General features: G+C 46.1%; 1 protein-coding gene across 1 annotated transcript in view; it reads left to right on the forward strand.

Annotated features, from left to right (window-relative positions):
* Nucleotides 1-3,342: 3,342 nt before the first annotated feature.
* LOC112241190 (ataxin-1) overlaps nt 3,343-23,173 on the forward strand; it is a 185,160-nt gene continuing 165,329 nt past the window's right edge. The window contains 1 exon segment of the mRNA XM_042309829.1: nt 3,343-3,492. The gene's annotated coding sequence lies outside the window, so the exon portion shown is untranslated.

The following is a 23,173-nucleotide window of genomic DNA, read 5'->3' on the forward strand; positions in this document are numbered from 1 at the left end:
GCTGTCACTGTTATAACAGAGGGTTATTCTGCTGTCACTGTTATAACAGAGGGTTATTCTGCTGTCACTGTTATAACAGAGGGTTATAAACATTATTCTGCTGTCACTGTTATAACAGAGGGTTATAAACATTATTCTGATGTCACTGTTATAAACAGAGGGTTATTCTGCTGTCACTGTTATAACAGAGGGTTATAAACATTATTCTGCTGTCACTGTTATAACAGAGGGTTATAAACATTATTCTGATGTCACTGTTATAACAGAGGGTTATTCTGCTGTCACTGTTATAACAGAGGGTTATAAACATTATTCTGCTGTCACTGTTATAACAGAGGGTTATTCTGCTGTCACTGTTATAACAGAGGGTTATAAACATTATTCTGATGTCACTGTTATAACAGAGGGTTATTCTGCTGTCACTGTTATAACAGAGGGTTATAACCATTATTCTGCTGTCACTGTTATAACAGAGGGTTATTCTGCTGTCACTGTTATAACAGAGGGTTATAACCATTATTCTGCTGTCACTGTTATAACAGAGGGTTATTCTGCTGTCACTGTTATAACAGAGGGTTATTCTGCTGTCACTGTTATAACAGAGGGTTATTCTGCTGTCACTGTTATAACAGAGGGTTATTCTGCTGTCACTGTTATAACAGAGGGTTATTCTGCTGTCACTGTTATAACAGAGGGTTATTCTGCTGTCATTGTTATAACAGAGGGTTATTCTGCTGTCACTGTTATAACATTTATTCTGCTGTCACTGTTATAACAGAGGGTTATTCTGCTGTCACTGTTATAACAGAGGGTTATAAACATTATTCTGCTGTCACTGTTATAACAGAGGGTTATAAACATTATTCTGATGTCACTGTTATAACAGAGGGTTATAAACATTATTCTGATGTCACTGTTATAACAGAGGGTTATAACCATTATTCTGATGTCACTGTTATAACAGAGGGTTATAACCATTATTCTGATGTCACTGTTATAACAGAGCATAACCATTTTATTCTGCTGTCACTGTTATAACAGAGGGTTATAAACATTATTCTGATGTCACTGTTATAAACATTATTCTGCTGTCACTGTTATAACAGAGGGTTATTCTGCTGTCACTGTTATAACAGAGGGTTATAAACATTATTCTGATGTCACTGTTATAACAGAGGGTTATTCTGCTGTCACTGTTATAACAGAGGGTTATAAACATTATTCTGATGTCACTGTTATAACAGAGGGTTATAACCATTATTCTGCTGTCACTGTTATAACAGAGGGTTATAACCATTATTCTGCTGTCACTGTTATAACAGAGGATTATAACCATTATTCTGCTGTCATTGTTATAACAGAGGGTTATTCTGCTGTCACTGTTATAACAGAGGGTTATTCTGCTGTCACTGTTATAACAGAGGGTTATAAACATTATTCTGATGTCACTGTTATAACAGAGGGTTATAAACATTATTCTGCTGTCACTGTTATAACAGAGGATTATAACCATTATTCTGCTGTCACTGTTATAAACATTATTCTGCTGTCACTGTTATAACAGAGGGTTATAACCATTATTCTGCTGTCACTGTTATAACAGAGGATTATAACCATTATTCTGCTGTCACTGTTATAACAGAGGGTTATTCTGCTGTCACTGTTATAACAGAGGGTTATAACCATTATTCTGCTGTCACTGTTATAAATATTATTCTGCTGTCACTGTTATAACAGAGGGTTATAACCATTATTCTGCTGTCACTGTTATAACAGAGGATTATAACCATTATTCTGCTGTCACTGTTATAACAGAGGGTTATTCTGCTGTCACTGTTATAACAGAGGGTTATAACCATTATTCTGCTGTCACTGTTATAAACATTATTCTGCTGTCACTGTTATAACAGAGGGTTATAACCATTATTCTGCTGTCACTGTTATAACAGAGGGTTATAAACATTATTCTGCTGTAATCGCAGCTATTCATGGGATTGTAAATGCCTCAGGCCAAAGATGGGTGCTATTTGGTCGAGTCCCTCATAAGAGAAAAGACATCGGAGAAATGGTATTTACCCTGCAAGGACAATCAGGATGGGGTGCGTGGGTGGATGTGGGACGCACATCATTTGAACTACTATACAGTAAAATCAATGAATTGATCATTTAACCTTTATACATGTCATGACAGGGGAACAAATGAATACTAATTGAAATGTTTCACGAGTACATGTTTATACTCAAAGTGACTTGGCATCAGACCAGAAGTACCCCGTTGGCCTTGGCCAGCCAGTCATTCTTCTAGGCTTTCAGATTGCCATCTCCACACTACATTTAAGCACCAGCGTAGTTTTCTGTTCTGTCGAGTTGGTGTGAGGGAGCTTAAAGAACCTGTTGCCTTCAAACACAAGGCAGGCTATAGGCCTACATGGTAAGGCAATAATGCCATCAATTCTAATAGTATATGAGCTAAATACGGAAAGACTAAATCCCATCGACATGTTGAAGGTTTAGTCTAGTGATTCACTCTTCCTGGACTTCATTTATTTTCCTGTCAGTTGTTTGTTTCCCTTCTACTAAATTCTCTACAGAGCAGAGTACAAACCCTGAGTTACCACTAAGAGCCGAGCCTGCCAACTGCTCCATATTTGTATTACACACACACACACACACACACACACACACACACACACACACACACACACACACACACACACACACACACCACACACTCACACACACCACTCTCTGTCTCCACCTCTCCCCCACTCACACACTCCCTTCCTCTCCCCTCTCTCTGTCTCCCTTCCTCTCCCCTCTCTCTGTCTCCCTTCCTCTCACCCTCTCTCTGCCTCCCTCCCTCTCACCCTCTCTCTGCCTCCCTTCCTCTCAGCCTCTCTCTGCCTCCCTCCCTCTCACCCTCTCTCTGCCTCCCTCCTCTCACCCTCTCTCTGCCTCCCTCCCTCCTCTGCCTCCCACCCTCTCCCCCTCTCTCTGCCTCCCTCCCTCTTACCCTCTCTCTGTCTCCCTTCCTCTCACCCTCTCTCTGCCTCCCTCCCTCTCACCCTCTCTCTGCCTCCCTTCCTCTCAGCCTCTCTCTGCCTCCCTCCCTCTCACCCACTCTCTGCCTCCCTCCCTCTCACCCTCTCTCTGCCTCCCTCCCTCTCTCTGCCTCCCACCCTCTCCCCCTCCCTCCCTCTTACCCTCTCTCTGCCTCCCTCCCTCTCACCCTCTCTCCCTCCCCCTCTCTCTCACCCTCTCTCTGCCTCCCCCCTCTCTCCCTCCCTCTCACCGCCTCCCCCTCTCTCTGCCTCCCCCCCCTTGCCCTCCCTATCTCTCTCTCTGAAGGTGGCGGCATAGAGCGGTGGAGCTATTAGCTCCGCGCTGCAGACATCATTAGGAGTGGAGGGAGACAATTCCACCGTCAGCGCAGGAACAGGAAGCCCTGGCAACAAGGAGAACACCGCTCTTACCAGACCATTACACCGTACAGTAAGTCCTGGCTCTGTCTATACTCTCAGTCTGTCATTTTTGTTGTGTCACTTTTTTCTTTGCTAAGCGGTAGAGGTAGAGAAAATGGCTGGAACTGGAAGGAAGGCGTACGCGCAAAGAGAACGTTCGTTTATTTCCAAAGCCTTTGAAAATGTTTACTTCGCACTCTGACCTATTTTTTTGTGTTCGGAGCATAGACGGTTGTTTGTGGTTTACAGTCATGCACTTGTCATTTCGAACAAAAATGCAAACGAACTATTAAGTTTGACACATGTGAGCGGTGGTTTCGCGGACTTGAAAACGAGCAAGGAGTGTTTCACAGGCGGGTTAGTGTGTAGGACAGGCAAGCTAACTGCGCCACCCCACCCAGAAACATTGCATAAAGAATAGTAAAATACATATTTATAGTATAGCCTTCAACCGTCCACTTTTAAAATGGTTGTGGTACGCGAGTAGCCTACGTGGCCGTATGTCCACTCATGCGACACATTTTAGTTTCTAATTCCATCGCGGAAGTGTTTTTTATTCTTCAAAAACAGGGCAAACCAACTAACCCTAGTCCACCTAATGTAACCGGCGTCATTATACAAATACATAGTACATGACATGCCCTTAATTTGAGGGGGGGTTATCTACTCGGTTAGGCTACAAGCCCTTTTCATTGACGCTGGTTGCTTTGTAAAGGACATTGGGTCTCCTGAATGTGTCTAGTGATTGCTCGACTACCCGTGGCGTGATGTCACTCATCCTAGCTTTGGTGGTTATATAACAGGACTGTAGGGATCCCGGGTTGTGATAGCCGAGGTATTTATACTCTGCTTACACTCAGGAATTGCACAATGCATAGTAAGATTTGCATAGTAAGACCTGTCTTCCCTAGAGGATAGTTTACAGACAGCTACCAGCCACAACCACTACACTGTTATTACATGGTTACATTTGATCCAGTATCTAGAAACGATGGTGGTTGATCAAAGAGTGTTTCAATGTTGCCGAAAAAAAAAACGTTATGCTGTAAAATGTAACAGTAACTTTGCAATCCATTGAAGGGGACACTTGATACTGCGAAATTATTTTTCAACAACATGCAAGCCTGCAGTAAAACAAGAATACACGTTGTCATACATCAGCTTGCTTATGAGCATAACAATGCATGTTAAAAAAACATGTCTGGAGGCCGTTTTGTAATGCAGTAACATGTCAAGAGGTGAGGTATTTGTTGCACCTCTGTATCTAATCAAAAAATAAAGATGGGTTGGATCACAATTATAATCACAATCTTGATGATCTTATTTGTTGTGAAATTGACCGATATTACTTGTTAGATATTACTTGTTTTAGATACTGCTGCCCTGTCGGGAACTAGAAGCACAAGCATTTGGCTACACTCGCAGTAACATCTGCTTAACACGTGTATGTGACAAATCCAATTTGATTTGATTTGATTTTTGATGATAATATAATTATTGTTGCAGCCATCATGTTTCATCTCAATACCTGATAGGCCCATGTGTTGTTTGTGGATGCAAATGTGTTCCATTATGTTGTTGCACATACAGAGGCATTGTTCCGTTGATACAGTTCTCTGGACTCTGTATTGTGGGTTGCTGCTGCTATGGAGTTGACATTTATACTAGGTTATTTTGCTACAGTTCTTCTGTATATAACCTGTGTATATAACCTGTGTATATAACCTGTGTATATAACCTGTGTATATAACCTGTGTATATAACCTGTGTATATAACCTGTGTATATAACCTGTGTATATAACCTGTGTATATAACCTGTGTATATAACCTGTGTATATAACCTATGTATATAACCTGTGTATATAACCTGTGTATATAACCTGTGTATATAACCTGTGTATATAACCTGTGTATATAACCTGTGTATATAACCTGTGTATATAACCTGTGTATATAACCTATGTATATAACCTGTGTATATAACCTGTGTATATAACCTTGCCCATTTAAACCTGTACTCTGCAGGCCACGGAACCACATTTTTTCTTTATGTACCTTGTCTTCTTGGTAGTGTAGAATGAGGTGGGTAGGTTTGTAGTGGCTGACTGACCAGTCATAGTGTAGTATGAGGTGGGTAGGTTTGTAGTGGCTGACTGACCAGTCATAGTGTAGTATGAGGTGGGTAGGTTTGTAGTGGCTGACTGACCAGTCATAGTGTAGTATGAGGTGGGTAGGTTTGTAGTGGCTGACTGACCAGTCATAGTGTAGTATGAGGTGGGTAGGTTTGTGTCGGCTGGCTGGCCAGTCATAGTGTAGTATGAGGTGGGTAGGTTTCTGTCGGCTGGCTGGCCAGTCATAGTGTAGTATGAGGTGGGTAGGTTTGTAGTGGCTGACTGACCAGTCATAGTGTAGTATGAGGTGGGTAGGTTTGTAGTGGCTGGCTGGCCAGTCATAGTGTAGTATGAGGTGGGTAGGTTTCTGTCGGCTGGCTGGCCAGTCATAGTGTAGTATGAGGTGGGTAGGTTTCTGTCGGCTGGCTGGCCAGTCATAGTGTAGTATGAGGTGGGTAGGTTTCTGTCGGCTGGCTGGCCAGTCATAGTGTAGTATGAGGTGGGTAGGTTTCTGTCGGCTGGCTGGCCAGTCATAGTGTAGTATGAGGTGGGTAGGTTTCTGTCGGCTGGCTGGCCAGTCATAGTGTAGTATGAGGTGGGTAGGTTTGTAGTGGCTGACTGACCAGTCATAGTGTAGTATGAGGTGGGTAGGTTTGTAGTGGCTGACTGACCAGTCATGTGTAGTATGAGGTGGGTAGGTTTGTGTCGGCTGGCTGGCCAGTCATAGTCATGAGGTGGGTAGGTTTCTGTCGGCTGGCTGGCCATCATAGTGTAGTATGGGTGGGTAGGTTTGTAGTGGCTGACTGACCAGTCATAGTGTAGTATGAGGTGGGTAGGTTTCTGTCGGCTGACTGACCAGTCATAGTGTAGTATGAGGTGGGTAGGTTTCTGTCGGCTGGCTGGCCAGTCATAGTGTAGTATGAGGTGGGTAGGTTTCTGTCGGCTGGCTGGCCAGTCATAGTGTAGTATGAGGTGGGTAGGTTTCTGTCGGCTGGCTGGCCAGTCATAGTGTAGTATGAGGTGGGTAGGTTTCTGTCGGCTGGCTGGCCAGTCATAGTGTAGTATGAGGTGGGTAGGTTTGTAGTGGCTGACTGACCAGTCATAGTGTAGTATGAGGTGGGTAGGTTTGTAGTGGCTGACTGGCCAGTCATAGTGTAGTATGAGGTGGGTAGGTTTGTAGTGGCTGACCAGTGATAGTGTAGTATGAGGTGGGTAGGTTTGTAGCGTCTGGCCAGTGATAGTGTAGTATGAGGTGGGTAGGTTTGTAGCGTCTGGCCAGCCATAGTGTAGTATGAGGTGGGTAGGTTTGTAGTGGCTGACTGACCAGTCATAGTGTAGTATGAGGTGGGTAGGTTTGTAGCGTCTGGCCAGTCATAGTGTAGTATGAGGTGGGTAGGTTTGTAGCGTCTGGCCAGTGATAGTGTAGTATGGGGTGGGTAGGTTTGTAGCGTCTGACCAGTCATAGTGAGGTGGGTAGGTTTGTAGTGGTTGACCAGTCATGTGTAGTATGAGGTGGGTAGGTTTGTAGGTTGACCAGTCATAGTGTAGTATGAGGTGGGTAGGTTTGACCAGTCATAGTGTAGTATGAGGTGGGTAGGTTTGTAGCGGTTGACCAGTCATAGTGTAGTATGAGGTGGGTAGGTTTGTAGCGTCTGGCCAGTGATAGTGTAGTATGAGGTGGGTAGGTTTGTAGCGTTTGACCAGTCATAGTGTAGTATGAGGTGGGTAGGTTTGTAGCGGTTGACCAGTCATAGTGTAGTATGAGGTGGGTAGGTTTGTAGTGGTTGACCAGTCATAGTGTAGTATGAGGTGGGTAGGTTTGTAGCGGTTGACCAGTCATATTGTAGTATGAGGTGGGTAGGTTTGAAGCGGCTGATTAGTGTGGAGTGCTTCAGGGCACCACAGGATTAAACTGCATGATCTCTCTACCAGTTCAGTTCACCTGATGGTGGTGAATCCCTCTATAGCACATATTACCACTCTTCTATTTTAGATATAAAATTGAACCTTTATTTAACTAGGCAAGTCGGTTAAGAACACATTCTTATTGACAATGACGGCCTACTGGGGAACACCTAACCCTGCCGATGCTGGGCCAAATTGTGCTCCGCCGTATGGGACTCCCAATCACGACCTGTTGTGATACAGCCTGGAATCGAACCAGGGTCTGTAGTGACACCTCTAGAACTGAGAGGCAGTGCCTTAGACCACTGCGCCACTCAGGAGATATTTGAAGGATGCAGGCTAGTTCATTGGTTCAAATGTTTGAGATGTTTTCAAAACCTATTTTCAATCTGAATGGTAGAAGATAAATAGGGCCATGATTATTCCCTGACCATGTCACGTGACCAGGGACAAACTCCTAGCCCCTAGCTAGTTATGACTCATTAACTACAATTATCGGCTAGAGTTTTTCCTGGTCTGATGACATGGTCAGCAGGAAAGACTCAGCATCATTATTTCAGCACCATAACGTCTTCTCTGAAAACGTTTCAAAATGTTTGCTCCAAATGGGAGCTAATGAACATGACCCTGTCCGTTGTGCAGGGATCTAATCATGTGACGGGGAATGAGAGGGCTGCCATTTCTCCCTGCACTTCCCTTTGATCCTGTCCGCCACACACACACACACACACACACACACACACACACACACACACACACACACACACACACACACACACACACGTACACACACACACACACACACACGTACACACACACACACACACACACACACACACACACACACACACACACACACCTCACGTACACACACACACCTATTTACTTTTAAATGCTAATGAGAGACAATTAGTAGCCAGTGTGTCCTAATCACAAGGGAATTTACCCATCTCAGCTCGTTTGTCAGAGTTGCAAAGACTTATGCACACACACACACACACACACACACACACACACACACACACACACACACACACACACACACACACACCAAATAAAGAAAAAAACGTGATACACCTTGCCTTTAACCTGAGGGTTTTGAAGTGCCCTGTCTTGCCTTTAACCTGAGGGTTTTGAAGTGCCCTGTCTTGCCTTTAGCCTGAGGGTTTTGAAGTGCCCTGTCTTGCCCTGACTTCCGGAGATATTTCCAGGTATTGTCTGGGTAGGCTAGTCTTTCATGGTTGACTGAGAGAGTGATATAAGATGAGCCACACCCCTATACCTGCAGAAAGGAACAGGCTGTGTGTGTGTATATGTGTGTATATGTGTGTGTGTGTGTGTTAGTGTGTGTGTGTGTGTGTGTGCGTGTGTGTGTGAGTGCGTGTGTGTGTGTGTGTATATATGTGTGTGTGTGTGTGTGTTAGTGTGTGTGTGTGTGCGCGTGTGTGTGTGTGTGTGTGTGAGTGCGTGTGTGTGTGTATATATGTGTGTGTGTGTGTGTGTGCGTGTGTGTGTGTGTGAGTGCGTGTGTGTGTGTGTATATGTGTGTGTGTGTGTTAGTGTGTGTGTGTGTGTGTGTGTGCGTGTGTGTGTGTTTGTGTGTGTGTGTGTGAGTACGTGTATATATGTGTGTGTGTGTGTGTGTGTGTGTGTGTGTGTGCGTGTGGGTGTGTGTGTGTGAGTGCGTGTGTGTGTGTGTATATGTGTGTATATGTGTGTGTGTGTGTTAGTGTGTGTGTGTGTGTGTGCGTGTGTGTGTGTATATGTGTGTGTGTTAGTGTTAGTGTGTTAGTGTGTGTGTGTGTGTGCGTGTGTGCGTGTGCGTGTGTGTGTGTGAATGTGATTCCACTCTGAGCAAAACAAGGGGATGAACCCAGTCAATGACCAATGATTGGCAGTCTCTTCAAAATATGTGTGGGTACATGTGTGTTTACACAGAAGATGGGAAGTACACACACACACACTGCTTGGTTTCCACTTTCACTTGCAGCTAGAGCAGGGTCCGGGGGTAGATAGACAGTAGGGCTGGATAGACCTCACGACATGAAATTATCAGCATACTTAGGTGCCGATACGATATGTATTGTGATTCTCACTATTCTCCTAATTCTATATGTAATGCGATTTGATACTGTGATTTTATTGCGATTTGATTTTTCCGAACATATTGCTCACCATATGTCTGCTGCAGAGGTACAATAGAGAGCCATGAGAAAACTAGTTTTGATCAGTCATGGAAATAAAAGTACTGAATGAATATTAACTCACTATTTAAAAAGATGGAGAACAAGCTGGGATGAAAAATACAGGAGTTTTGGCACAGCTACAGCCGACTAGCACCAGCTAACGCTACATTGGAGTTAAAGTATCGATTTAATATTGTCCAAAATAGTATTGCGATATATAAGTGTATAATTGCCCCCCAGGTATCTCTGTCTGCATGTGTGTGCATGTGTTTGTGTGTCTGCTTCTGTGTGGTGTGTGTGTGTGTGTGTGTGTGTGTGAGGATTTGTGCCAAGCCCCGTTGCCTGGTTACTTCAGTGGCCAATCAAACAAACTTTGTGTTTCGTTCACCTCCTTTCTCTCTCTCTATTTTTCCCTTTCTCTCTGTCTCTCTGTCTCTCTCTCTCTCTTTCTCTCCCTCTCTTCCTTTCTCACTCTCCTCTCTCTCTCTCTCTCTTTCTCTCCCTCTCTTCCTTTCTCTCTCTCCTCTCTCTCTCTCCCTCTCTTCCTTTCTCTCCTCTCTCTCCCTCTCTCCTTCCTTCCCTCTTCTCTTTTATAGTTTTTTTCACAATTCAAATTCCTTGGTCCTGTGTAGTCCTCCCTTGTTGAATCAGATAAAAGACCTTGGTTGAATCCCAGTTGGCATCCTATTTCCTATGTAGAGCCCCATGTCCTGGGTAGAGAGCCCAGCCCCAGAGGTAGCTATGTCCTGGGGAGAGAGCCCAGCCCCGGAGGTAGCTATGTCCTGGGGAGAGAGCCCAGCCCCGGAGGTAGCTATATCCTGGGGAGAGAGCCCAGCCCCGGAGGTAGCCATGTCCTGGGAGAGAGCCCAGCCATGTCCTGGGGAGGAGCCCAGCCCCGGAGGTAGCCATGTCCTGGAGAGAGAGCCCAGCCCCGGAGGTAGCCATGTCCTGGGGAGAGAGCCCAGCCCCGGAGGTAGCCATGTCCTGGAGAGAGAGCCCAGCCCCGGAGGTAGCCATGTCCTGGTGAGAGATCCCAACCCCGGAGGTAGCCATGTCCTGGAGAGAGAGCCCAACCCTGGAGGTAGCTATGTCCTGGGGAGAGAGCCCAGCCCCGGAGGTAGCTATGTCCTGGGGAGAGAGCCCAGCCCCGGAGCTAGCTATGTCCTGGGGAGAGAGCCCAGCCCTGGAGGTAGCTATGTCCTGGGGAGAGAGCCCAGCCCCGGAGGTAACCATGTCCTTGGGAGGTAGCTATGTCCTGGGGAGAGAGCCCAACCCCGGAGGTAACCATGTCCTTAGGAGGTAGCTATGTCCTGGGGAGGTAGCTATGTCCTGGGGAGGTAGCTATGTCCTGGGGAGGTAGCTATGTCCTGGGGAGGTAGCTATGTCCTGGGGAGGTAGCTATGTCCTGGGGAGGTAGCTATGTCCTGGGGAGAGAGCCCAACCCCTGAGGTAACCATGTCCTTGGGAGGTAGCTATGTCCTGGGGAGGTAGCTATGTCGTTGGGAGGTAGCTATGTCCTGGGGAGGTAGCTATGTCCTGGGGAGGTAGCTATGTCCTGGGGAGGTAGCTATGTCCTGGGGAGAGAGCCCAGCCCCGGAGGTAGCTATGTCCTGGGGAGAGAGCCCAGCCCCAGAGCTAGCTATGTCCTGGGGAGGTAGCTATGTCCTGGGGAGGTAGCTATGTCCTGGGGAGGTAGCTATGTCCTGGGGAGGTAGCTATGTCCTGGGGAGGGAGCCCAACCCCGGAGGTAACATGTCCTTGGGAGGTAGCTATGTCCTGGGGAGGTAGCTATGTCCTGGGGAGGTAGCTATGTCCTGGGGAGGGAGCTATGTCCTGGGGAGGTAGCTATGTCCTGGGGAGGTAGCTATGTCCTGGGGAGGTAGCTATGTTCTGGGGAGGTAGCTATGTCCTGGGGAGGTAGCTATGTCCTGGGGAGGGAGCCCAGCCCCGGAGGTAGCTATGTCCTGGGGAGGTAGCTATGTCCTGGGGAGGTAGCTATGTCCTGGGGAGGTAGCTATGTCCTGGGGAGAGAGCCCAACCCCGGAGGTAACCATGTCCTTGGGAGGTAGCTATGTCCTGGGGAGGTAGCTATGTCCTGGGGAGGGAGCTATATCCTGGGGAGGTACTGTAGCTATGTCCTGGGGAGGTAGCTATGTCCTGGGGAGGGAGCTATATCCTGGGGAGGTACTGTAGCTATGTCCTGGGGAGGTAGCTATGTCCTGGGGAGGTAGCTATGTCCTGGGGAGGTAGCTATGTCCTGGGGAGCCCAGCCCCAGGAGAGAAGAGGGGGGGCAACAGAGAGAGAGAGAAACAGAGAGAGAAAAAGGGAGAGTAAGATGGAAAGAAACCACCTAAAAGGAAGCGATTCCCAACTCTTCCATATCAAAGCCATCACCTAAAGAGAGATGAACCTGGAGAAGAGCCCCCTAAGCAAGCTGGTCCTGGGGCTCTGTTCACAAACACAAACAGACACCACAGAGCCCCAGGACAGCAGCACAATTAGACCTAACCAAATCATGAGACAACAAAAAGATAATTACTTGACACATTGGAAAGAATTAACAAAAAACAGAGCAAACTAGAATGTTATTTGGTCCTAAACAGAGAATACACAGTGGCAGAATACCTGACCACTGTGTCTGACCCTAAACAGAGAGTACACAGTGGCAGAATACCTGACCACTGTGACTGACTCAAAATTAAGGACAGCTTTGACTATGTACAGACTCAGTGAGCATAGCCTTGCTATTGAGAAAGGCCGCCGTAGGCAGACCTGGCTCTCAGGAGAAGACAGGCTATGCGCTCACTGCCCACGAAATGAGTTGGAAACTGAGCTGCACTTCCTAACCTCCTGCCAAATGTATGACCATATTAGAGACACATATTGCTCAGATTACACAGACACACAAAGAATTCGAAAACAAATCCAATTTTGATAAACTCCGATATCTATTGGATGAAATACCACAGTGTCTCATCACAGCAGCAATACTTGTGAACTGTTGTTACAAGAAAAGGGCAACCAGTGAAGAACAACCATTGTAAATACAACCCATGTTTGTGCTTATTTATTTTCCCTTTTGTACTTTAACTATTGGCACATCATTACAGCACTGTATATATACAAGATATGATATTTTTTTTGTGAGTGTAATGTTTACTGTTCATTTTTTATTGTTTATTTCACTTGTGTTAATGATCTATTTCACTTGCTTTGGCAATGTTAACATGTGTTTCTCATGCCAATAAAGCCCCTTGAATTGAAAGTGAGTTGAATTGAAAGTGAGTTGAATTGAAAGTGAGTTGAATTGAAAGAGTTGAATTGAAAGAGAGTTGAATTGAAAGAGAGTTGAATTGAAAGACAGTTGAATTGAAAGAGAGTGGAATTGAAAGAGAATTGAATTGAAAGAGACCGATGCAGTTTCCAAACCTTTTATTGCTTCTCCTTTCATCTTGCTTCATTCACCAGGCTATACATCACCAGGCTGTACTTCATTCACCAGGTTGTACTTCACCAGGCTGTACTTCATTCACCAGGTTGTACTTCACCAGGCTGTACTTCATTCACCAGGCTGTACTTCATTCACCAGGCTATACATCACCAGGCTGTACTTCATTCACCAGGCTGTACTTCATTCACCAGGTTGTACTTCACCAGGCTGTACTTCATTCACCAGGTTGTACTTCACCAGGCTGTACTTCATTCACCAGGTTGTACTTCACCAGGCTGTACTTCATTCACCAGGTTGTACTTCACCAGGCTGTACTGCATTCACCAGGTTGTACTTCACCAGGCTGTACTTCATTCACCAGGTTGTACTTCACCAGGCTGTACTTCATTCACCAGGTTGTACTTCACCAGGCTGTACTTCATTCACCAGGTTGTACTTCACCAGGCTGTACTTCATTCACCAGGCTGTACTTCACCAGGCTGTACTTCATTCACCAGGCTATACATCACCAGGCTGTACTTCATTCACCAGGTTGTACTTCACCAGGCTGTACTTCATTCACCAGGTTGTACTTCACCAGGCTGTACTTCATTCACCAGGCTGTACTTCACCAGGCTGTACTTCATTCACCAGGTTGTACTTCACCAGGCTGTACTTCATTCACCAGGCTGTACTTCACCAGGCTGTACATCACCAGGCTGTACTTCACCAGGCTGTACTTCACCAGGATGTACTTCACCAGGATGTACTTCACCAGGATGTACTTCACCAGGCTGTACTTCATTCACCAGGCTGTACTTCATTCACCAGGCTGTACTTCATTCACCAGGCTGTACTTCATTCACCAGGCTGTACTTCACCAGGCTGTATTTCATTCACCAGGCTGTACTTCATTTACCAGGCTGTACTTCATCAGGCTGTACTTAATTCACCTGGCTGTACTTCATTCACCAGGCTGTACTTCACCAGGCTGTATTCACCAGGCTTCACCAGGCTGTACTTCACCAGGATGTACTTCATTCACCAGGCTGTACTTCACCAGGCTGTACTTCATTCACCAGGCTGTACTTCATTCACCAGGATGTACTTCATTCACCAGGCTGTACTTCATTCACCAGGCTGTACTTCATTCACCAGCCTGTACTTCATTCACCAGGCTATACTTCATTCACCAGGCTGTACTTCACCAGGCTGTACTTCATTCACCAGGATATACTTCATTCACCAGCCTGTACTTCATTCACCAGCCTGTACTTCATTCACCAGGCTGTACTTCATTCACCAGGCTGTACTTCACCAGGCTGTACTTCATTCACCAGGATATACTTCATTCACCAGGCTGTACTTCATTCACCAGGCTGTACTTGTATTCACCAGCCTGTACTTCATTCACCAGCCTGTACTTCATTCACCAGGCTGTACTTCATTCACCAGGCTGTACTTCATTCACCAGGCTGTACTTCATTCACCAGGCTGTACTTCATTCACCAGGCTGTACTTCATTCACCAGGCTGTACTTCATTCACCAGGCTGTATTTCATTCACCAGGCTGTACTTCATTCACCAGGATCTACTTCATTCACCAGGCTGTACTTCATTCACCAGGCTGTACTTCATTCACCAGGATCTACTTCATTCACCAGGCTGTACTTCATTCACCAGGCTGTACTTCATTCACCAGGATCTACTTCATTCACCAGGCTGTACTTCATTCACCAGGCTGTACTTCATTCACCAGGATCTACTTCATTCACCAGGCTGTACTTCACCAGGCCGTACTTCACCAGGATGTACTTCATTTACCAGGCTGTACTTCACCAGGCTGTACTTAATTCACCTGGCTGTACTTCATTCACCAGGCTGTACTTCATTCACCAAGATGTACTTCATTCACCAGGCTGTACTTCACCAGGCTGTACTTAATTCACCTGGCTGTACTTCATTCACCAGGCTGTACTTCATTCACCAAGATGTACTTCATTCACCAGGCTGTACTTCACCAGGCTGTACTTCATTCACCAGGCTGTACTTCACCAGGCTGTACCTCATTCACCAGGCTGTACTTCACCAGGCTGTACTTCATTCACCAGGATGTACTTCATTCACCAGGATGTACTTCATTCACCAGGCTGTACTTCATTCACCAGGCTGTACTTCATTCACCAGGCTGTACTTCATTCACCAGGCTGTACTTCATTCACCAGGCTGTACTTCACCAGGCTGTACTTCATTCACCAGGCTGTACTTCATTCACCAGGCTGTACTTCATTCACCAGGCTGTACTTCATTCACCAGGCTGTACTTCATTCACCTGGCTGTACTTCATTCACCAGGCTGTACTTCATTCACCAAGATGTACTTCATTCACCAGGCTGTACTTCACCAGGCTGTACTTCATTCACCAGGCTGTACTTCACCAGGCTGTACCTCATTCACCAGGCTGTACTTCACCAGGCTGTACTTCATTCACCAGGATGTACTTCATTCACCAGGATGTACTTCATTCACCAGGCTGTACTTCACCAGGATATACTTCATTCACCAGACTGTACTTCATTCACCAGACTGTACTTCATTCACCAGGATGTACTTCATTCACCAGGCTGTACTTCATTCACCAGGCTGTACTTCATTCACCAGGCTGTACTTCACCAGGATATACTTCATTCACCAGACTGTACTTCATTCACCAGACTGTACTTCATTCACCAGGCTGTACTTCATTCACCAGGCTGTACTTCATTCACCAGGCTGTACTTCATTCACCAGGCTGTACTTCATTCACCAGGCTGTACTTCATTCACCAGGATGTACTTCATTCACCAGGATGTACTTCATTCACCAGGATGTACTTCATTCACCAGGCTGTACTTCATTCACCAGGCTGTACTTCATTCACCAGGCTGTACTTCATTCACCTGGCTGTACTTCATTCACCAGGCTGTACTTCATTCACTGGATGTACTTCATTCACCAGGCTGTACTTCACCAGGCTGTACTTCATTCACCAGGCTGTACTTCACCAGGCTGTACCTCATTCACCAGGCTGTACTTCACCAGGCTGTACTTCATTCACCAGGATGTACTTCATTCACCAGGATGTACTTCATTCACCAGGCTGTACTTCACCAGGATATACTTCATTCACCAGACTGTACTTCATTCACCAGACTGTACTTCATTCACCAGGATGTACTTCATTCACCAGGCTGTACTTCATTCACCAGGCTGTACTTCATTCACCAGGCTGTACTTCACCAGGATATACTTCATTCACCAGACTGTACTTCATTCACCAGACTGTACTTCATTCACCAGGATGTACTTCATTCACCAGGCTGTACTTCACCAGGCTGTACTTCATTCACCAGGCTGTACTTCATTCACCAGGCTGTACTTCATTCACCAGGCTGTACTTCATTCACCAGGATGTACTTCATTCACCAGGCTGTACTTCATTCACCAGGCTGTACTTCATTCACCAGGCTGTACTTCATTCACCAGGCTGTACTTCATTCACCAGGCTGTACTTCATTCACCAGGCTGTACTTCACCAGGCTGTACTTCACCAGGCTGGGCTGAGAGTAGATGTCAGCATACTGGCGCACACGCACGCGCACGCACACACACACACACACACACACACACTCACACACACTCCTTTGAGGTTACAGTGATGTCTTTATGGGTTGTTTTCAGACAGTGGGATTGGAGGAATGATATATCCGAAGTTACCAGCCTGTACCTTTCAAACTTCAGTAGAATATTGCTATTGATTTTCAACCTGTTTTTCTCCCAACGTCTTTGTTCTCCCAACGTCTTTGTAACAGACCTTAGGTCCAGACTGATAATTCCACTCTTTGATTTGGACACAGTCATCAGTAAAGCTAAATTTAAACACTTCTCACCAAGCCCAGTGACTTTAAAGTTACTCAGGGTTTAATGCTGTTATGTGAAACATCATTATTGAGGCTGAAGTCTTCAAATCAAAATCAAATCAAATGTATTTATAAATCCCTTCATACATTAGCTGATATCTCAAAGTGCTGTACAGAAACCCAGCCTAAAACCCCAGACAGCAAGCAATGCAGGTGTAGAAGCACGGTCTTTATCAGTCTTGGTCTTTATCTGCGATCATATATTGAGATATTTTCATTTACATAATGACTATTGTTTCTGCATGATCCCTGTCATTCGTTGGCTTCGCTGAACCTGCCTGCCCACACCCAGTCCTGTCGTTGTTGATGGAGGTTAGAAAATCAATGGGCGGTATCCTGAATGGCTTAGTGTGACTGTGAGTAGGGATGGAAGGGTTTTTACACTGACTGATAAACTGCCTGCGTCACAATGCTGGATCAATGAGCCCCAGCATGCTTCAATTACCTTTTGGAAACTGGGGTGAAGCTGTGCTGTGGCGTTCACTTGGCTCTGTACTGCACTGTGAGGAAAGATCCATAATGGCAGAATAGTTGCCTAGAGGAAATGCCCAGGGGAGTGCCTTACAGGGTATCCTCAACTCACATATCAATACCATCTTATATTGGGCAACAACTGTGTGGTTAGTTACACAATGGTAATAATAGTGATAGCGATGCTGTAGCTTACCATCCACTGCAACAACCTTGAACATGCCTGGCTGGTCCCTTTACCAACCAGCTGTGTTTCAGATGGTATGCTATTCCTTATATAATAATCACCACACTACAGTTGTTAGGACCCTAAAATGTTTGGTCTCCTGTAATCTAACCAATATGATGGGAGGGAGCCATGATCAGGGGAGGTTATTTAAGGATGAGTCCCAAATGGCATTCCCCATAGGGGGGGGGGTCAGATGTGATCTGTAACTCACACACACACCTGCACACACACACACACACACACACAGGGAACTTCTGAGAAGCCTGACTGTACGAACCCACTGGCCTCCTATTTTTAGCCCACTGTCTCACCATCAGGTCTTGTTTCATAGTTGTTCTCACTTCTAATTGTATTATGATGTTGAAAAGAACCTCCTCTCTCTGGTCCTGTAATGTTGTTTTAAAGAACCTCCTCTCTCTGGTCCTGTAATGTTGTTTTAAAGAACCTCCTCTCTCTGGTCCTGTAATGTTGTTTTAAAGAACCTCCTCTCTCTGGTACTGTAATGTTGTTTTAAAGAACCTCCTCTCTCTGGTACTGTAATGTTGTTTTAAAGAACCTCCTCTCTCTGGTACTGTAATGTTGTTCTAAAGAACCTCCTCTCTCTGGTACTGTAATGTTGTTTTAAAGAACCTCTCTCTGGTACTGTAATGTTGTTTTAAAGAACCTCATCTCTCTGGTACTGTAATGTTGTTTTAAAGAACCTCCTCTCTCTGGTACTGTAATGTTGTTTTAAAGAACCTCCTCTCTGGTACTGTAATGTTGTTTTAAAGAACCTCCTCTCTCTGGTCCTGTAATGTTGTTTTAAAGAACCTCCTCTCCCTGGTACTTTAATGTTGTTTTCAAGAACCTCCTCTCTCTGGTCCTGTAATGTTGTTTTAAAGAACCTCCTCTCTGGTACTGTAATGTTGTTTTAAAGAACCTCCTCTCTCTGGTACTGTAATGTTATTTTCAAAGAACCTCCTCTCCCTGGTACTGTAATGTTATTTTAAAGAACCTCCTCTCTCTGGTCCTGTAATGTTGTTTTAAAGAACCTCCTCTCTCTGGTCCTGTAATGTTGTTTTAAAGAACCTCCTCTCTCTGGTACTGTAATGTTGTTTTAAAGAACCTCCTCTCTCTGGTCCTGTAATGTTGTTTTAAAGAACCTCCTCTCTCTGGTACTGTAATGTTGTTTCAAAGAACCTCCTCTCTCTGGTACTGTAATGTTGTTCTAAAGAACCTCCTCTCTCTGGTACTGTAATGTTGTTTTAAAGAACCTCCTCTCTCTGGTACTGTAATGTTGTTTTAAAGAACCTCTCTCTGGTACTGTAATGTTGTTTTAAAGAACCTCATCTCTCTGGTACTGTAATGTTGTTTTAAAGAACCTCCTCTCTCTGGTACTGTAATGTTGTTTTAAAGAACCTCCTCTCTGGTACTGTAATGTTGTTTTAAAGAACCTCCTCTCTCTGGTCCTGTAATGTTGTTTTAAAGAACCTCCTCTCCCTGGTACTTTAATGTTGTTTTCAAGAACCTCCTCTCTCTGGTCCTGTAATGTTGTTTTAAAGAACCTCCTCTCTGGTACTGTAATGTTGTTTTAAAGAACCTCCTCTCTCTGGTACTGTAATGTTATTTTAAAGAACCTCCTCTCCCTGGTACTGTAATGTTATTTTAAAGAACCTCCTCTCTCTGGTACTGTAATGTTGTTTTAAAGAACCTCCTCTCTCTGGTCCTGTAATGTTGTTTTAAAGAACCTCCTCTCCCTGGTACTTTAATGTTGTTTTCAAGAACCTCCTCTCTCTGGTCCTGTAATGTTGTTTTAAAGAACCTCCTCTCTGGTACTGTAATGTTGTTTTAAAGAACCTCCTCTCTCTGGTACTGTAATGTTGTTTTAAAGAACCTCCTCTCTGGTACTGTAATGTTGTTTTAAAGAACCTCCTCTCTCTGGTACTGTAATGTTATTTTAAAGAACCTCCTCTCCCTGGTACTGTAATGTTATTTTAAAGAACCTCCTCTCTCTGGTCCTGTAATGTTGTTTTAAAGAACCTCCTCTCTGGTCCTGTAAAGTAATGGTGCTTGGTGTGACTGTAGAGGCTCTTTCACATTGGAGAAGGAACTGAGACCTGTCTTTGTTGTTGATAGAACATTAAGAGAAGACGGACACCCGGCTTGAGGCTTTTTACGGTCGTCTCTGTCAGCTAGCCGTAACCTTGCATGCATGTCGATGTCTTATAACATGATAATATATGGCGTAAAACACAGTGGCAAGACAGATAGCACATTAGCTTTGGCTGAATTGTCAGATTGTCGCCTCTAGTCTCTAGCAACGTGTTCAACAGGATGAACAGAAGGTAACAGCAGTCAGTCTGTGGAGGCATTTAGCTGGTGTTCCAGATGCAGTGGGAGCTGCCTCCGTTATGTCCACCTGTCCCCCCCCGCCTGCCATAACACACACACACACACACACACACACACACACACACACACACACACGAACACACACACACACACACACACACACACACACACACACACACACACACATGAACACGAACACACACACACACACACACGAACACACACACACACACACACACACACACGAACACACACACACTAGTACAGACCAGGATCAGATATCATTTCTTATCATTGGCTGGAGTTTAGTACACTGACTGATAGACACCTTGTGGGGCTGTCCCACTGGGCACACACTGGTTGAATCAATGTTGTTCCAATGAAATTATGTTGAACCAACGTGGAATAGACGTTGAAATGACATCTGTGCCCAGTGGGGTGGCACAACCTAGTAATCTGACAGCCCTGGGACATACAGAGGAAGAGGAGGAGGAGGGGAGAGGAGAGAGAAGAGGTAGGAGGAGGAGAAGAGAGATAACAGAGAAGGAGGAGAGGGAGAGGAATAAGAGAGGAGGAGGAGGAGGAGGAGGGGAGAGGAGAGAGAGAGGTAGGAGGAGAAGAGGGATAACAGAAGGAGAGGAATAAGAGAGGAGGAGGAGGAGGTGAGAGAGGAGACGAGAAGAGGGATAACAGAGAAGGAGGAGAGGGAGAGGAATAAGAGAGGAGGAGGAGGAGGGGAGAGGAGAGAGAAGAGGTAGGAGGAGGAGAAGAGGGATAACGGAGAAGGATGAGAAGGAGAGGAATAAGAGAGGAGGAGGAAGAGGAAGAGAAGGACAAAAGAAGCAGGAGGATGAAGGGGAGGAAAGAGAGGAGGAGAAGAGGTAGGAGAGGGGAGTAGCAGTGATGTCATCAAGCAGACCCCCCCCAGAGGGTACAGGGACAGGAAGAGGACTGGTCCTGGTGTGCACGTCCCGCCTGTCGTTACACACACAGTTAGCGCAGAGAGAGAGTGTCCGAGAGGGTATCAACAATGATTCCCGCTCAGCAGCACTCGGAGGATATGCATCAAGAAAGGAATTCAATAACAGGAAAACATCACTGATACATTACTGTGGAATAGTGAAACCCACCCTGGTCGATGTTATGTTTGGCACAATAGGACCACTTCTACTATTTATTCTTTATGATGTGACGTGATGTGCTCTGGTTGATGGTCGTATATCATATGGAAAGACGTTTCCAGAACAGCGTCAGTGTGTGTGTGTGTGTGTGTGTGTGTGTGTGCACGTTCGTGTGCTTGTGTATGTACATGCATGTTAACTCTACGTGGGTGTTTGTGTGTGTGTGGAACTTTACAACAGTCACTCCTTAAAACAGTATAAGCCAGTCTGAAGTCATGTCCTTAAGCTGAGGGAGGAGGCTTGAGTTCTGAACAGCTCAATGGCTGGGTTATTAATAAGGCTGCTGCTGTGGGGTTTTGACTATGGAAGAGGCACTTTGGAAATGACAGGCACTGGCAGAGGGTTTAGTTAAACACTGGCAGAGGGTTTAGTTAAACACTGGCAGAGGGTTTAGTAAAACACTGGCAGAGGGTTTAGTAAAACACTGGCAGAGGGTTTAGTTAAACACTGGCAGATGGTTTAGTAAAACACTGGCAGAGGGTTTAGTAAAACACTGGCAGAGGGTTTAGTAAAACACTGGCAGAGGGTTTAGTTAAACACTGGCAGATGGTTTAGTAAAACACTGGCAGAGGGTTTAGTTAAACACTGGCAGATGGTTTAGTAAAACACTGGCAGAGGGTTTAGTTAAACACTGGCAGAGGGTTTAGTAAAACACTGGCAGAGGGTTTAGTTAAACACTGGCAGAGGGTTTAGTTAAACACTGGCAGAGGGTTCTCTTCTTCTCCCCCTCCCCCCCACTAGTCACTCCGCTCTTCTCCCTCACTAGTCAGTCCTCTCTTCTCCCCCACTAGTCACTCCTCTTCTTCTCCCCACTAGTCACTCCTCTCTTCTCTCCCCCACTAGTCACTCCTCTCTTCTCTCCCCCCACTAGTCACTCCTCTCTTCTCCCCCACTAGTCACTCCTCTCTTCTCTCCCCACTAGTCACTCCTCTCTTCTCCCCTCTCCCCCCCCACGAGTCACTCCTCTCTTCTCCCACCACTAGTCACTCCTCTCCCACCCCACTAGTCACTCCTCTCCTCTCCCACCCCACTAGTCACTCCTCTCCCACCCCACTAGTCACCCCTCTCTTCTCCCACCACTAGTCACTCCTCTCCCACCCCACTAGTCACTCCTCTCCCACCCCACTAGTCACTCCTCTCCCACCCCACTAGTCACTCCGCTCTTCTCCCACCACTAGTCACTCCTCTCTTCTCCCACCACTAGTCACTCTTCTCCCACCCCACTAGTCACTCATCTCTTCTCCCACCACTAGTCACTCCTCTCTTCTCCCCCCACTAGTCACTCCTCTCTTCTCCCACCACTAGTCACTCCTCTCTTCTCCCAGCCCACTAGTCACTCGTCTCTTCTCCCACCACTAGTCACTCCTCTCTTCTCCCACCCCACTAGTCACTCCTCTCTTCTCCCACCCCACTAGTCACTCCTCTCTTCTCCCACCCCACTAGTCACTCCTTCCCCCCCCACTAGTCACTCCTCTCTTCTCCCACCACTAGTCACTCCTCTCTTCTCCCACCCCACTAGTCACTCCTCTCTTCCCCCACCCCACTAGTCACTCCTTTCCCACCCCACTAGTCACTCCTCTCCCACCCCACTAGTCACTCCTCTCCTCTCCCACCCCACTAGTCACTCCTCTCCTCTCCCACCCCACTAGTCACTCCTCTCCTCTCCCACCCCACTAGTCACTCCTCTCCCACCCCACTAGTCACTCCTCTCTTCTCCCACCACTAGTCACTCCTCTCCCACCCCACTAGTCACCCCTCTCCCACGCCACTAGTCACTCCTCTCTTCTCCCACCCCACTAGTCACTCCTCTCCCACCCCACTAGTCACTCCTCTCTTCTCCCACCACTAGTCACTCCTCTCCCACCCCACTAGTCACACCTCTCCCACCCCACTAGTCACTCCTCTCC

Source organism: Oncorhynchus tshawytscha, linkage group LG31 (genome assembly GCF_018296145.1).
Source record: "Oncorhynchus tshawytscha isolate Ot180627B linkage group LG31, Otsh_v2.0, whole genome shotgun sequence".
NCBI classification, from domain to species: Eukaryota; Metazoa; Chordata; class Actinopteri; order Salmoniformes; family Salmonidae; genus Oncorhynchus; species Oncorhynchus tshawytscha.